Below are 16,264 nucleotides of genomic sequence, written 5' to 3'. Positions count from 1 at the left end.
AACAGGATTGTTTGAGAAACAAGAGAAGTGGTGAGGAAAGAGGAGCGTGGAGGAGAATGATCAGAGTGACCGTGAATAGAACAAGCTCAATGTAGGGATGCAACAGGAACTGTAAATTAAGCAGAAGAATTCAGTGCGTGGTAAACTCTTACAAATCAATTGTGAACTGCAGGTGGAGGTTGCTGGAGCCAGGCTGTTGTTTGTAGCACTGATATTCTGCTCCTGAATGCTGTTGGTAATCAGTAGTTTGGGGGATGGGGAAAGTGGAAAGCTGACAAAGCTGTTGTGATGTTACAGTCCTCCTGGAGACTTCTGCAAACTGAGGGTTAGATGTAGCCTTGATCAGCTTTGTGGATAGCAGAGATTGCTGTATGCTTCCCACTACAGCAAAGTTACAGGCGTATTTGCTGTGTTCTCCTTGTGTGTTTACTTGTGTGATCATCAGTTCTTGTTCAAAGATAGAAATCTGACATCAGAATGATCTTCTGGAATCATTTCATACAGATGAGGCAAAGAATCACTTAAGTAGTGTTAATTATGAGCTCTGATTTATGCTTATCGATATCCAGTTCTGTTGCAATGCAAACACTTGTGCTAATTTGCAAAGTGACCATTAGAACAGTGCAATGTATAAACTACTTCAGGTGTCTAATTTTATACTCCCTGCAATGCTGACTGTAATGATTTGATGAGGGCACTGCTTGAGCAGTTCACTGCTGCCAGAAATGCATTTCTACAGGTTATTGAATAACTGTATTTTGGTGACATTAACAGCGTTCAGCGGTTGCAGGAATCTTTTTCTATCTACAAGCATGTTATTACATCAGTCCTACTCCAATTATCAAGCCGTGTTGCTGCAGTGGAAATACAAGTCACAGCTTGAAGCAGTGATGGAGCACCTGGTGGAAGGCAGGACCAGCCGAGGGGAGCTCAGGTGCAAGCAATGTGCCTGAGTGAGTGGAAGGGCTGGAGCCAGGACTCACCCCTTCCCATCTCTCATTTAAGGGTTGGCAGTGGAGGCAAGTGGACCTTGCTGGAGATCCCTGTGTAGTGAGGCCTTCTGAAGGTAAGCGTTTTCTTTCTTTTATTTCTGTGCCTGGGGCTGTTGTGTTTGAGCAAATCCTCACTTGTTGAAGTCTGAGACCTTCCTGCTCTGCTGCTGCTGTTGTTTTTTCTGTTGCATCACAGCTGTCTTTTCAGAAACAGTAGCAGGTGAGAAAGGGAGAATAACTTATGCTAATTTTAAGTCGGTGTTACCAAGATTCACAAGTATTGCTGAGAGAATTTTTTTTTTGCTGTGAAGGTGGAAGTCCAAGTATACAACGGCAGAGAATGAGGGACAGGGGATGAGAGTGGTGCATGGCTCAGGAGCAGTCAATTCAATAGAATTAAAAGGTCAGAGGAGTAAGTGGAAGTGATCAGTATCTCGTTGCTCAGACTGCGAGAAGCATTCCCTTGGGAAGCAGTGCTGTTGTGTTCTGGCTGGTAGTGGGGAAAAGCTGCTCTGATTATGGAGCCTTGGAGTGTTGTTATGGAGGATGTGAGTCTTAACCTTGATTTAATTGGTATAAATGGCTGTTGTCTGAAAGCTGGAGGAGGAAACATGCTTAGAAGGGATAAATGACATAGATACTAACTGAGCATGGCTGTGTGAAATAAGAACAACAGGATTCTTGGAGAAAAGCACTGGGGTTCTTTGGTTGGATTATGGCTTGCCATGAAGAGCTGTGGTTTCAGCAGGTTAAATGAGTAAGGTCAGCAGAGCAGCAAGTGGCTGGAGACCTGCCTGGTAACTCATGCAAACAGTAAGGGCACAAGTAGCTTTAGAAGAGCTCAATTTATAATGTTATCTTTCTAGTAGAAAAAGCAGTAAGAAAACTAGTAAAGGCTGTACTAAAGAAGCAGAGAGAAGAGTGTTGGACTTGTCTGAGTTGCTGTAAGAAGTGTTTGCAATCCAGTGGCAAATCCATTCTTGGGTGACTGCAGGTGGCTTGCCAATAAGCTGATGATTGAGACGCTGATCTTAGTTGTCTTAATTTCATTTTTGTTGCACTCAGTTCTTTGCTTTGATGAATAGAAGATAAGTAGGTACCCATTTCAGCTGCAAGTGTGCCTGAACTACCAAAGTGGAGTCCCCAAGAGCTGCAAACTTCAAGAGATAGCTCTGTAGTTGTCAAAGCATTTAGAGCTACACAAAGTTTCAGCGCACAGAAATAGGTGTCCCAGTTGCATCTTTCTTATATGATATGAATGATACTTAAAAACAAAACCTGTCTGTTTTTCCTGTGTGGATACAATTTTGAAAAGGAGCGTAAATGGATTTGTGTCTTTCTGGAACTCTATTAAGAAAACCTTATGCGTTTTCCTGTAGTGTTAGCAATCCCATTATATATATCTGATAGGTTCCTGCAATGTAAGGACCAAGCCCTTGTGAAATCCAAGATGCAAAATGGTTTCTATTGAAATATCCTGCTGTTCAAATGGTGTTCCACTGCACGTGTGGAGTGGAAAGGCTGAGTCACAGCTTGAAGCAGTGATTGAGCACCTGTGGGAAGGCAGGAGAACTCAGGTGCATGCAATGAAAAATGCACCCCCTCATTTAAGATCTCCTTTAAGGGTTGACAATGGAGGCAAGGGTTTCTTGCTGGAGATCCTGCATGCCTGAGGCCTTCCAAAGGTAAACAGCTTTTTCCCTTTGCTTCTGTATCCATGGCTGATGTGCTTGGGCTTATCCTCTCTTGCTACAGCCTGGAACTTTCCTCCTCTATCATTGCTGTGCTTTCCATCACACCATAGTGCTACAGCATGAGAACTTCTTATATCACTGCATAGAGGAGGAGTCTTGACAGGCTGCTTATGTAGAATTTTTCTTACTGTGTTTGACACTTGCTGTACCCATTAAGTAGCTCATAATGCTGCCTGAAATTATTTTTTAATGTAGTTTTTAGGCCCAAGAAGCAAAAGTGTGCCGGAGTTCACCAAATAGTTTGATTATGCTATGTTAATGAAAACTGTATGTCCTGTTGATGCGTGTATTGATTACCTTATCACATCATGCTGGGAGCCTGAAACATTATTCAGTAGGAGGTATTCCCACATGACCTAATAACAATGAAAACAGTTTCATACAGCAGAAAGTTCTGTGGTGTTTTTTTTCCCAAAGGCTGTAGTCTACTTGATGCTAAATGACATCCTTTAAAGAGCAAGCTACTTGCTGTGATGGGGCAGTCTCTGTGTTTAGAATGAGAAAGTCCTATATTTGAGTTCTCCCAGAACACACTATGAACCAGGTGAAGTCCCCACTTCTTGCCATAGTATTGCCTGTTGGCTTGTGCTCGGGGCATCACAGTTTGTAAGCTTAGTGCTGGAGATGATGGATGGTTGTGCAGCAGGATAAATTGTTTTGCTTTGGAGTTAATATGTAGTGCTTGCTATTCTAAATGTGTAATGCCCACAAGTAAAACCCATCCCTTTGTCTCCTCTTTCCTGATGGTCAAGGTTGGCCCCACCAGGTATCATCTCACAATGTGGATAGGCAGCAAGTTTTTAGGTTTATCTTGTATTTAGTGGACTTTCCTGCTTTTCAGTGTGGCAGTGACAGATGAGCTGGTTTAGAATAGTTTTGAGCAGTCTAAATCCAGATGTACAGAGGCGCATCTGGCACTGATGAACGTGGCCAACTTAGCATAAAGAGGTAAGCTGCTGCCTCATGGCTGAGGAATGCAGTCATCCATTAACACAGCCACAGCTGTAGTATCAGCCTGGGCACCCGGGTTCTGCATGTTGATGTGATTTATTCTTTCCTTCCTTTGTTCTAACCCCTCTAATCTGAAGATCAAATTCTTTGATGTTGACATAGCTGATAAAGAAATGCCTAATGTGGAACTGGGACATTGGTGTTAAGGGTAACATCAGAATGCTGAATGTTGAATATTATTTTGTGTTTACTTGCAAAATGCTATCTTGGGGGGGGGGGGGAGGGAACCTAAGTCCTGTGATAAATCAGCTGTGATTGTCTGAATTAAGTCAAATGACTGAGAAAACTGATTGAGGGGAAAAGAGCAAGCTTCAGAACTGAAATCCTTATTAAAAAATCCTGATATGGTGGTTAGCCTCTTCTGGGTATAAATATTAAAAATCCAAGCAACTTCAGCCTTTTAGTTTTCTTCAGTAGAAGGCTTACCTTCCACTGAACCAAACAATCCAGAGCCTCTCTGTTACTGCTGTGCATGGATGTGGTTTTATCTCTGAGAAAAAGCAGCTCCTGATGTGGAGCAGAGACTATGGTGGTTCTTGGATGCTTTGAGTTGCTTTTCCTCAAAGATTAGAAAGGCACAAAAGTAATATACAATGTGAATCTACTCAGCAGATCAGTCAGAGGATTTCAAATGCATGAGACTTCAGCATTTAGTAACTACTGTAGCTAATTACACTAAATGGCGTTAATTGGCAGTAGGTAAAACAATAAAAGAGGGTGTTTCTGCACTTTGTTAAGAGTAGGAGACTTCATCTAAGAGATGAAGGTATGGAAACAGCCCTACTAATTTCTGAGACCACAAATTACAGATCATGCTTGGCCCATGAGCCAAACTGTGGAGCATTTCCTTATCTGTAATGGTGCTGCAAGTTGGCATGTTCAAGGAGTTAAAAATCACAGTTATTTAAGGCACTGTGAATTATAGGCAACGCTCTTTATTTTGAATGTTCACTCTTCATAGCATACCTCCCATAAAGTATCTTAAAAGATCACCTGATTTATCCAAACTTGAACTCCAAATAAGGCAAATTGATATGGCTGGAAATTCTTCTGTTGGTTATCCTTAGCCAAATCTCTGTGCTTAGGGAAGATACTTTGGGACAGTCTTGAATACAGCTTCCCAAAATGGAAGGAGTAAATCTGTTCCTGTCTGTTTGCTCAGTCTAGAATTCCTCTGAGAATGAAGGGACTGGTGGCCGTTTCGCATCACTGTTAATTCTGTGAAATATTTTAATCTCTTATGAAGATGTTTTTTTAGTTGTGTGAGGCTTAGATAATTCCATTGCACTTTCTTGAAGAAACAGAAAGCTCCAGATCGATGATGTGACTAGAAATGGTTATATTTTAACGCATGACAAATGGATCGAGGCGATGGCCAGTGGTAAGACTATGGGTTGATGGTTGGACTGGATGCTCATAATGGTCTCTTCCAACCTTTATGATTCTATACCCGTGCTTTTGAGATAAGTGGGTGGGAGCTGCATAGTTAATCCTGCAGAGGTGTACATTGTGAAGAAACAGGATATGACCAGAGGAGTCTTCAAGCACGTGTGGAGCTTTTGTTTAACAGCGCTGCTGCCAAAAGAAAGATCTGTAATATTAATTGATATTGCTGATTGACTGTAATCTTCATGCATGCAATCAATAAGCTGAGGTCATTATAGCTTTTTACTGACATTAAACCACTTGCAATCAACAATCCGTTCTTAGTGTGGAAGGGACAAAGCTTTCTGTGAGCTTTTTTCCTTTGTGGGAAAGGCAAAGGAAAAAGGCAAAAACTTGGGGTGTTCATACAAATGCAGTCTTGCTCTAAACCTCGTGTGACTTAAGCAGAGCCTGATTGTGAATGCTACTTCAGGTTATTTTCTGTTTCAAGAAAAGAATTGCTGCATTCGGTAACAGAGGGATGAAGTGTTTGGAACAGCTTCCTAAATGGCGGGGGACTGTTAACCCAGATGGTTCATCCTGGCTCTCTGTGAATTTTCTACCTGTGTCTTGTCACAAAATATGGAAGAACTGCCCTTTCCTGTTGCCTTTGGAGAAGGGCCCAGCTGCACACTTTGTAGATGTTGAAGGAAATCCTATAAGTAGGGATGGGATCACTGAGAACAGAGCTGCTTTTTTTTTTTCTTGTACAAAAGGACTGGTATTGCTCCAAGTCAAAGGGATGTTTGTGCCAACCTGTGTTGGCAGTGAATGTGTTCAATCTTTCTGTGGTACCTCTTGAAATGTTTTGCAAGGCTCCTGATGTGCACCAGGCACCTCAAATCTGTTAAGCTGTTGACTTCCTCCCTTATGTGTATAAAACTGTTTGAGAGTGAAGGCCCTAAAATTAACGATACCCACGTACTACATTTCAATCTGTTTGAGCACGTTGGAAGGAACTCACCTGAGATTAAATGGGATGTGAAATAACATCTATCTGGGAAATGCGTGGATTTACTGCTGGTGAGCAGGATGGGAACAGTTTCTGATAATAAAAATGAAGTACCATGTTGAGGAAGCTTAAGCAGATACTCAGCGATGCTTCCATACACAGTGTGATATGTGCAAATGAGGCTGCCAGATGGCACAAGACAAACGTGCACAGATCCTGGCAAAATAAATGACACTTCTTGCAGTGAGAGTCAACAACAAGCAGAAATACTTGTTATGCATTCTTTTACAGTAATAGGAAATTCATAAATAATAAATTCCAGGTTCATAAATCACTGCCGGGGGGGAGGAATCAACGTTTGAGATCTTGACAAAACTTTTGTCATGGGGTATTTAATTTTTCAGTTCATCACTGGTCAATAAGATTAATAACTCCTGCCCTCGTTTGCAGGAAGTTGTAACTCCTGTCTGCTCCTTGAATAGAAGCCCTTTAAAATGGGAATGGGTAGAAAGTTTCAGACATAGGTAGCTGGAAAGAACTATGTCATTTTGGAAAGCTGCCATGGTCTTAAATTAAAGAGATTAAAGAGCTAAAAGACTGAGAAATTCATTCCCTAGGTACCAGCATAGCATCAAAAGACACATTGATTCATCTGATTCTGAGAAAACATTTGCTCTTGATGATGAAGTGCAGGTTTTAATTCAAAAAGTTCTGTACTTCCAGGCTCAGCATGCGTTATCATTTGCGTTATCACAAGTGATTGCACTTGCCTGAAAATTATTAATATATACTGAGGAGGGTACTTGCACAGCTCAGCTATGGTAATCCATGGAGAAACTGAGTCTTTTACATTAAAAGCAATCCAATGCCAGCTGTGCTTTTTAGCACAGTGAGTGTGTGTGATGGGCTGATGGGTTTGACTGCAGGTTGGTGTTTGAGGCAGATGTATGAGTAATTGCAGGGGTTCTTGGTAGTCTTCTCATGCAAATTATGGTCTTTCTACATATCTGGGAGCCAGACTCAGAGGTGAGCTCCTGCTGTAGCCTCAGATGGGCTCTCCTTCAGCCAGCCTCCTGTGGTCCTGGTGCTCCTGGGTACTCTGAGTGTTTTGTGCTTAGCAGCTTTGTGAGGCGCAGCCTCTTCTGACTTGCAGAGCATCACCATCGCATTGGAGAACTAACTCTAATATTTTTAATGTAAGCACTTAGGGCAACAAATTCAACTTAAGATGATTAAATGCGAGTAACTTTAATGGAAAGACCCCAGAGTTGGAAACAGATTTTTCTGGTGGAGAGGCTGCTGGGTTGGTGGCTTGGTAATATTGCTGTAGCAGAGTCAGGTGTCTTACCAGTAGCTCAGTGGGGGGTTTTCACTGAGAGCTGCTTCCTTCCTGTGCTAAGAAAGTGGTCCAGGGCAGTAAAGATCTGTTTGGAAGTGGAAGCTACTGCTGGTAATGTGTCAGTGTAGGAACTGCAGTGCCAGGGGATGGTTTTGGGAAGGATGCTACTGGTGAGTGCAGCCAGGTGTCCTGCTGTATGGACAGATGGTGATGATTAACTCCACGGCTCAAAGTAACCATCAGGGTACAGGCACAACCTGGGACCCATGCCAGTGAATGACCAAACATCTGATCTTTGAAACTCTTTAGATAGCTAAAGATTGAATATCTCCAATGGGATTTTAAGAAGTGCTTAAGAACAGTCTGAATTCTTGCTGTTGGGAGCAGGGGGACCTGTACCTCCTCCTGTCCTTGGGATAACAATCAGGCTGTGCTTTCAGCAGAGTACTGTGCTCCTTTTCACTGAGAGCTGCATGGTTGCTCCTGGAAACAAAGTGATGCTTCTTGATGTTATTCTTATGTCAGTCTCTGTTATTCCTTTACTCCCTTCAGAGTGGTCTAAGCGCAAAATCTTGGACATCCAGAGAGATGTTGCCATTTGGATGTAAGGCTGGTACCATTCCAGCTACGCATCAGAAAGCAGGAGAGCAGCTCAGCAGCGTGCATCCTGCTCTTCTGCATGTGCAGTGACACACACAGCCAGGGGCATCGCAGCTGGTTTGGCTCTTGGATCAAAGTGTTCTCAGATGCCTGAGAAGCTTTTGTGAGGGCATTTCCCCGGGTATCTCTACGCTACCTAGGAGCTAACTCCTTCTGCTAGCAAAAGATTGAAGCTCCTTCATCACTGTCTTCAGGAAATGTGACGATGCAGGGCCAGAAGTGGAAGCTGTGTGATGCCTGGGTGGTGGTTCTACTTCTCTCCTTAGCTTTCTCTCTCTTCCTTTTCTGGTTGCCATAGCTAATGTGGTCCTTGAAGCATGTTCATAGAATCATTCAAGTTGGAAAACACTACTGAAACAATCAAGTCCACCCATCAGCCCATCATGTTCCTAGGAATAGGGTTCTGTAGATAAATTCCATGTGAGTGAACAGAGGTCCTTAAGATCATCCACATCTCCCACTGGAAAACCAGTTATCTTGTGTACCAAGGAGCACTGCCTTCTAGATGGACACAACAGAGTTGAGAATAAGAATTTATCTCCTTAGGTTACCTCTGTACTTTCCTTTGGGTGCAGATAGTAGGCAAACCACTCACACATATGATTTCCTGTAACACAGGCCCAATTCCTGGAGCATGTGGTCTACCTGGCACTAGGAGAATGGTGTAAGTGGGTTATTAATGGCATAACTGAAACTAGCTGAGCCTTGAACCCAGCACTGCTGTATGGCACTGCAGTCAGAGCATGGTGGTGATATATGCTGTCTGTTAATGCAACGACAGGATAAAGGCTGAATGTACTTGCAGTGTGCTAAAGCCCATAAAGAGGCAGCAGAAAAAAGGTAATAAACAGTAAAAAGGTGTGGGGGCTCTGCTTGCTTCCCTCCTTGGTTTTGCTGTCTGGTTGTGATAAAGCACCATGGATCCTACTCACTGTTTTGCCGTGGACATCAGGTCCATCTCAGCTCCCTGCTGTTTGATTTGTCCTTTTTTTTTTTTTTGGCATTCATTTGGTTTACTCTTTAACCTCTTCTATTGCTATTAGGCGTTGTTGCCAAACTGCTGTTTGATGTACCTCATCTTCTGCAAAACGTTTTGAGCTGTTGAAACTGTTCAGCAAAGCTCTGTGTTGTTTCATAGCTTTGCAGCATTGTGAGCTGCTGTTGGGCCTGCAGTGGGGAGCCACTTTGAGGGCAGCACTGATCCAGTTTTCCCCCGCTTGCAAGGCAGTGAGGACACAGGCAGGGATTTTAACCTCTGTTCTATTAAGCAGTTGTAAAGCATCATAAATAGCCAATTTCTGGACGCCCCTGGTGGGAATGTCTCAGGGGTTTCTGAATATATTGCTGTCTCTGGAGGAAATTGCTGAATAAATTGCATGCTTATACTGCTCTGCTGGACTACTGAATAAAAAGCATACCTATGTATTACTTTGATATTTTTATTAGGATTAGCAGGAGGTTTGGGAGCATTTAGTTATTTGTCCTTCTTTCTATTTTATTGAATGTTTGTACTGTGCCCTACTGTGCTAATTCAAAAACCCTGGTGTGAGTAAAAAATGTACTGCTTTTCCTAGAAGAATCATGGCAAGAAGTGCCAGGCTGTTCCCACCTGAGCTGGCAGTGGCTTTGAGTCATGAAACGATAATGAAAACTTGATGAAATGTGCTGAATTTACAAAACTAGTTACAAGGTGCTTGAAGTGCTGTAACTTATAAGCTTGTTTTTTTTTTTCTCCTTGTGAAACATCCACTAACAAATGAAGAGGCTTTCCTTCAGCCCTTCCAACATCCAGTGATTAAATTTACGGAACTGCTCTTACATTTCTCAGCTCTGGTTTCTGTAGTGAGGCACTTTATCTCTGACTGGGTGGTTCTCTACGGTGCTGAGCTGCAGGAAAGCTTTGGGCATTGGGCCAGCTCTTGTTTTTATTGCAGGCTTGCACCATCCCAAGGTGAGTTGCATGTGAAATTAAGTTTCTTGTTAGGGAATCTTGGAAGACAGTGGGTTTTTTAGTTCAGCTTTGGAGTGCTGTGGAATCATAGAATTACATGGTTTGAAAGGACCTACAGGATCATCTAATCCAACTTGCCCTCCTATCGTTACTGCCACTAAGCTACTAAACCATATCTTGTAGCACAAATGCTAAGGCTTTAAGTAGACAACCCAAGAATGTAGTGATGGTCTTTCTGAGTGGTTTGCTACTCTCTCCTTAGATAGGATAAGGAGGGATTTCCAGCAAGCATTTCTTGTGCTTGAGGTTTTCTTCTGCTGAGTTGTATGGGTTCTCGAGGGAGTAGCTTGAGCAGGAAGCTGCTCACAAGATGCAGTAGGGGAATGACGCATTCTGGAGAATGCAGAGGAGATGGCCATTCATACACTTGTTTACTTTTAGCCTATCCTTTTGTGATAAAACATATTTCCTAAGAAAGTCGGAGCAAAGAGTGGCTGTAGGTTGAGGTTGAAGCAAGGGCTATGGTCTGTCTAGCCAGCAATCCCTGTGGGCAATGTGTGCTCTGGTTCTTTCAGTGCCCTGTGCCTGTCTGTAAGCAGTGCTGCAGGTGCCTGGGCAGCAAATAAGACACTGACATCGGGTATGCACATCATGCTGTGTGGATACTTATGTGGCTCTGGACACCACTGCACTACCTAACAACTTGTGCATCTTAAAAGGTAAAATATCAGCCACCAGCTCTTAGCATCCTGCCTCTGGCTTGCAGCTCCATCTGGTTGTGAGCTGAGTCGAACTGTTGTGTGTCTGAGGGTTTTCTCTGTGAGGCTGCGGCTCCTTGCTGTGTGCACCTGCTTGATTCCCAGCCCAGCAAGTACCTAATTCTGTAAGAAGCATCTGTAGACAAGAAATTCTCACAACCTTCACGGAGAATGGAAAGAACTGAACGGGATTGCAGAGAACAACGAATTTTGAGCAGGACTTTGGTCCTGGAGAAGAACCAGAAACTTCTTGGGACAGGGATCTTCCAGTTTATTTGGTGCATGTACCTTTCTCTGCTGCTAATCTAGGGCAGCACGTCCTATAACCAAGCTGTAAAAATCCTTTTTTTACAAACTCAGAGGAAACTACCAAAACCCCACTGAATCACAAAATTCCTCTGCTCTTCTTTAAGTTGGGTTGTGGTGCCCTTTCATCATCTGATGCCCAACAGGAATGGGTCTGTAGACATAAGATGGAAAAGTGAGGAAGAGAAGTCAGTGCATCTCTTCCTCTCTTTGTGGTGATAACAGCTTTCTGTTGATTAGCCTGTGCTCAAAAGCGTGCACTTCCTAACCACATCAGCTGATGTCTGAAACAAAAAATGATGGCAGCTGCTAATGTATGGCTTCAGTGGGAAGCCTGCAGAACACTGAATGTGGGCATCCTTCCAGGTACATTCAGGGGAGACATACAAATGTTCTTGCTGTAGCTAAGGCTAATGCTTGTTGCAACAGAAGACATCTTTCACAGAAGATGAAGTATCTATCTGGTGTGATCAGTGTTTTGCCGATTACACCTGGGAGCACTTCTCCCTCTGGGGGTCCAGTTCTCTTTCTGAAGAGTTTAGTACTGAGTATAACCTGAAATATGAGTTCTTTCACAATTAAATTTTTCAGGCTAGGGGCATAAATCACACAAGGAAGAGAAGAAAGAAATGCGGGGCCCAATTGAGATATTGAAAGAAAAATACAAATGGCCCAGGGAAAATGCAGTGATGCCTTGGGCCAGTTGCTCGTGGATGTGTCACTGTATGAGCTCAGCTGATGTATGGAGTGAGGCTGAACCTGAAGGATGTGAAGGTGTCAGTAAAGGAGAGAGTGTCAGTAATGGAGAGACATCCCCATCTGTGAGCGGTAGAACTGAGCTGGCTGTGTACAGGTGAAAAGTCTCTGAACACAGCTTTGCCATTTCTTCTTTGCTGCATTGGTCTAGGCCAAGTTGGTGCCCTTTCCATGTTCTTCTGTTTTTAATCTCTCCATTTTGTGGGTTCACTCTAACCTTTCTCTGCCTGTCTCCTTCTTGATTTCACACCGCTGGCTTTCTTTGCCATTTAGAACTTAATATTTCAGGAGAAGTAGTGCTGTATTTCAGGGGCTATTGCTTATGGCAACACAAGCCTAAGTGGTGCAAAAAGCCCAAACAAGCATATAGAGGGAATGTGGTAAGGTGGCTAGATCAAACCCAAAAGTTCCCATATCACCAAACAAGAATCTGCTTGATTGATCACTGAATATGAAATGTAAATCCTACGATCAGCACAAAGTGCCTTTTAAAGAACTTTAAAAGTCCATACGGATATCCAAACAGCATGGTGAATAACAATGTGATGTTTATAATCCCACTGCTCATCACAGTCCCACGTAACAGAATTTGTGTTGGCTGCAGTGTGCCCAAGTGGCTTTTCCTTTCAATTACACTTAATTATTTTGTAGGCTGTTATTTAAGTCCTAAGTTAACCTCAGTGCGTGTGACTGAACACAGAGCTCAACAAAGGCCTGAGAACTTTTGCTTGTACAAGAGTTGATAAGAGTTCTACTACTTATTACTCTTGGTCTAGAATTCTATCCTAAGGCCTTTATGTGAACCTAGAGAGGAGAGGAACTTGGAAGGGTTTTCAGGTCTCTTATAAAAATAGAAGGATAGCCAAAATTTCAGACAGGAGCAACGCAGTGTTATGTGACTGAGAAGATTTGAGACTCTTCTTCTGTGCCCATTGAATCAATGTTGTTACTCTCCTGTCATTTTGAAGTATAAGACAATTTTTTTCATTTCTTGCAGTGAATTCTCAGTAGTACATTTTCCTGCAGTTCACAATAAAATAGATATATGTATTTTCCGCTGGAATGTGGACAAGTTTACTGTAAAAGAGAGCACCTTGCCCTCACTGATGTCAGTGGAGAAATTGGTGTAGCACAGTCAATGAACCCTGCACTCTACCTGAATATCTGTATACCCCTCTGTTAACTCTCTCCTCCCATTTTTGTTGTCAAATTGTCTACATTGACTATTTCTCTCACCGAAAGTTAATGGTTGAATGGTTTAGCTGAGATGCAGAAATAACATGGCACAAAATCTTACTCATGTTTGTAGAATCATAGACTCTTTAAGGTTGAAAAGTTCAAGTCCAACCATAAATTTGTTTATGCCAATGTTAGACATGGGCTCCCACATATTCAGTACAGAGTCTTGTGACAAAAGGGAGCTCAATGGGAATGCTGCTGCTGCCCAACTTGCTATCAGACATTCCCTGTGTGTGTTTGGCTGTGTTGAGATAGATCTGGTGTCAGTATTCATTTATTAGTAGAATGTGGCTGTGGGCACGTGAGGTCAGTGCTTACGTGTTAATAGCAATGATTATGTTGGTTGTGAGCCCTCAGTGCTTCATGGGCAGATCCTGCACTTGCTTGAAAGCAGGAGTTGTACCAGGGGAGCTTCAGGTTAATTAGAAAATCTTTTTGTCTTTGAAGGAGTGTTCAGGTGCTGGGACAGGCTGCCCAGGGAGGTGGTTGAGAAACAGTTAGATGTTATAGTAAGGGACATGGTTTAGCAAGGAAATATTGGTGCCTGGTGGATGGTTGGGCTGATCTTAGAGGTCTTTTGTAACTATCGTGATTCTATGACTCTACTGTAAAATTGGGAGCATGTTCATTAAAGCTTTTATACCTTGGAGCATCTGAGCATGTGCTTTGCATGTGTAGTGTGCAAGACTCTGGTTTTATTTACTGCAATGTGTGCCAGAGAGATGTTTTGAAGGTATGGGCTGCTTATCTGCTCATTATAACCCTAGAAATACTGCAAGTGGTGTGCTGAGTTGGGACAGTGAGTGCATTCCTCAAGAGTGAGGTCTCTTTACTTAGTGCAAGGTGACTCTACAAGGAGGTGGGTGCAAACTATCAGGTAAAGTATTTCCATCACGCTGAGCCTAAGGACCATCAGTTTCTAACTTTAACAGGTGTAGAGACAGATGAATGAATTGCTTGCTTTGTAAGAGTCTGGAATATCTTAGCTTGTAGAACTTAGCAAAAAGAAAGGAGTAGAATCTGTTTGGTTTCTTTGTTACATCAAGGAGTTAAGTACCAGAGAGAAAGATGTGAAATGAGAAGACATTTGCACAAGAACAGATGGGTACAGATAAATAAGGCATGATTAAATCTTTATTCCCTAATAATTAGCCTAAGAGTGAAGATTGGCACAAGAAAGTCTGGAAAAGACTTCAAATAAAGGCAATGGTTTCATAAACTCACCTGACTTTGAGCTGGAGTTTACATGACTTCTATCTAAATGCTATCTAGAGTTCATGAAAAGGAGGGTATGACATCGTGCCTGCAATATTGGGGTTGACTCACAGGACCTGGGAAATCCTGCAGCTCTGGGCAGTCACAGCCAGTGTCTGTTGGGGATCTGCAGGCTAAAGAACTCTCATTTCTTGACCTTTGTATCAGAGCTGAACTTCAGGCTGAGGTCTGGGAGAAAAATGCGAGGATTTAAGTGCCTTGCAAATGCTTCTGTTACTATTAAAAGTAAAATAGGCAGTAAAACATCATTGTCAACAGCATCTGGCCACAGCAATCATGGAAGATACTAATCTTGTTCTCATTCCCAGCACTTTTTGAGACACCAACACAGAATAACAATAGTTTTCCCTCCTTCATTAAGCACAGCTGGAACCAGCTGAAGATTCCTTCTGGAGCCAATAAGGCTTGTTATCTGATAGCCCTCTTCTGATGTTTAGCAGAAGAGATGCGGGTTTTAATTCGCTCCCTGGGCTCTTACATGTTCTCTGAGCATCTGACACAATGTGAGCCATTGTGGGTGAAGGGCAATGGGATGGCTTGGCCAACTCTGTTTATGGTAGCCTGGAGACAAGCATGCTGTCATGGGCTGCTCAGAGGCTGTGATTTTTAAAGGAGGCCTATGAATGAGAGAGCGTTCTTCCTCACCTCTATTTTTGGTTGCATGTTTAAATATTAAAATAATCACAAGAAAAGCACTTTGCTCTACTGCACTCAACAGGGGGAGGCTGAGAATCCAAGGGAAGAAATACTCAAAGGCATCATACATGCTGCTTAGGAACTGGTTCAATGTGCACAGGGGCAGAGGGGATGGCCAAGTGCCAGCTGCTTTGGGCTGGCTGCGGGTAGCACTGCGTTCTGTGAGCAGTGGGTGAGGGGTGCAAGCTCCAGCAGCTTCTGACCACATAGCTGTGCTTTCTCATGACATGGCTTCCTGTAAGGGCAGGTGAAAGTTTCCACGCTTTTTCAACTGGGACGAGGAAACCTCTCCCTTAAAGGAGGTTTTGGATGCTCCCTAGCTGCCTATCTGTGCATGGCAGTGTTTTAGACAAATGGGAACTGATGGGAGCGAGCCTGGTTGGTTCCACAGCAATTATCTTTTGGGCATGGCTGCTGCTGTTCAAGTCCCTCATTCTTCAGAAGATAAGGATTTTTTATTCAGCCTAGATCTTTGAATTTCCTTGTGTAACAAAGGGGGTCAGAAGGGATGGAAGACATCAGAGGTCCATAGCTGAACACCCAGCACCTGTGTGTGCTTGTGGGAGGCAGAACTATTGGGAGAGAGCCATGGTGTGCAGCGTGGCACCATGGCAGCTCAGTGGGAGTCAGCTGGGAGGTGCTGGTGCTCAGTTGCTCTGTCAGAAAGGCAGATATAGCCAAAATACTTCATCAGCAGAGAACTGCATGCAATAGGAACGTTGTTTTGCTCCTGACGTGATTTGAGATTGCGCGCTCCTGTGTCAGGCAGATACACGACTTGCATTACGAACACTTAAATCCCTGTTTCAGGGTTTACATACAGTGGCATGGAGGTGAGCTTTCATTTTCTTCCTCTGATTTTTGTTTCCAAATGTGGTTATAATTTTTCTAATAGAAGTACGCTTATGTTTTGTGCTGAGCAAATGAGTCTTTGAGGGGTGCAGTGTATTTCTGTGCTCTTAGCTTTCTCACTGCGAATAGTGGAAAATAATTGGTAACAGTCAGTGGGAGCCTAATGCAATTCTCCAGCTGTTGTGCAAAATAACTTTGCATGTACCTGGTAGAAACAATTAGTGAAATAACGAGGAATAGAAGTTATGCAACACAATAGCAGAACTGGAGAACAGAACAGCAGGTAGAAATTGATGGA

At 43.0% G+C, this 16,264-nt stretch overlaps 1 protein-coding gene across 2 annotated transcripts in view; it reads left to right on the top strand.

The window, feature by feature from the left end:
- Positions 1-1,037: 1,037 nt before the first annotated feature.
- HTR2C (5-hydroxytryptamine receptor 2C) overlaps positions 1,038-16,264 on the top strand; it is a 276,338-nt gene continuing 261,111 nt past the window's right edge. For both annotated transcript variants that reach the window (XM_052672845.1, XM_052672841.1), the window contains exon 1: positions 1,038-1,066. The gene's annotated coding sequence lies outside the window, so the exon portion shown is untranslated. The remainder of the gene's footprint in view (positions 1,067-16,264) is intronic.

This window comes from Tympanuchus pallidicinctus, unplaced genomic scaffold, assembly GCF_026119805.1.
Source record: "Tympanuchus pallidicinctus isolate F22 unplaced genomic scaffold, pur_lepc_1.0 scaffold13, whole genome shotgun sequence".
NCBI classification, from domain to species: Eukaryota; Metazoa; Chordata; class Aves; order Galliformes; family Phasianidae; genus Tympanuchus; species Tympanuchus pallidicinctus.
This window is presented reverse-complemented; position numbering and strand designations above follow the sequence as displayed.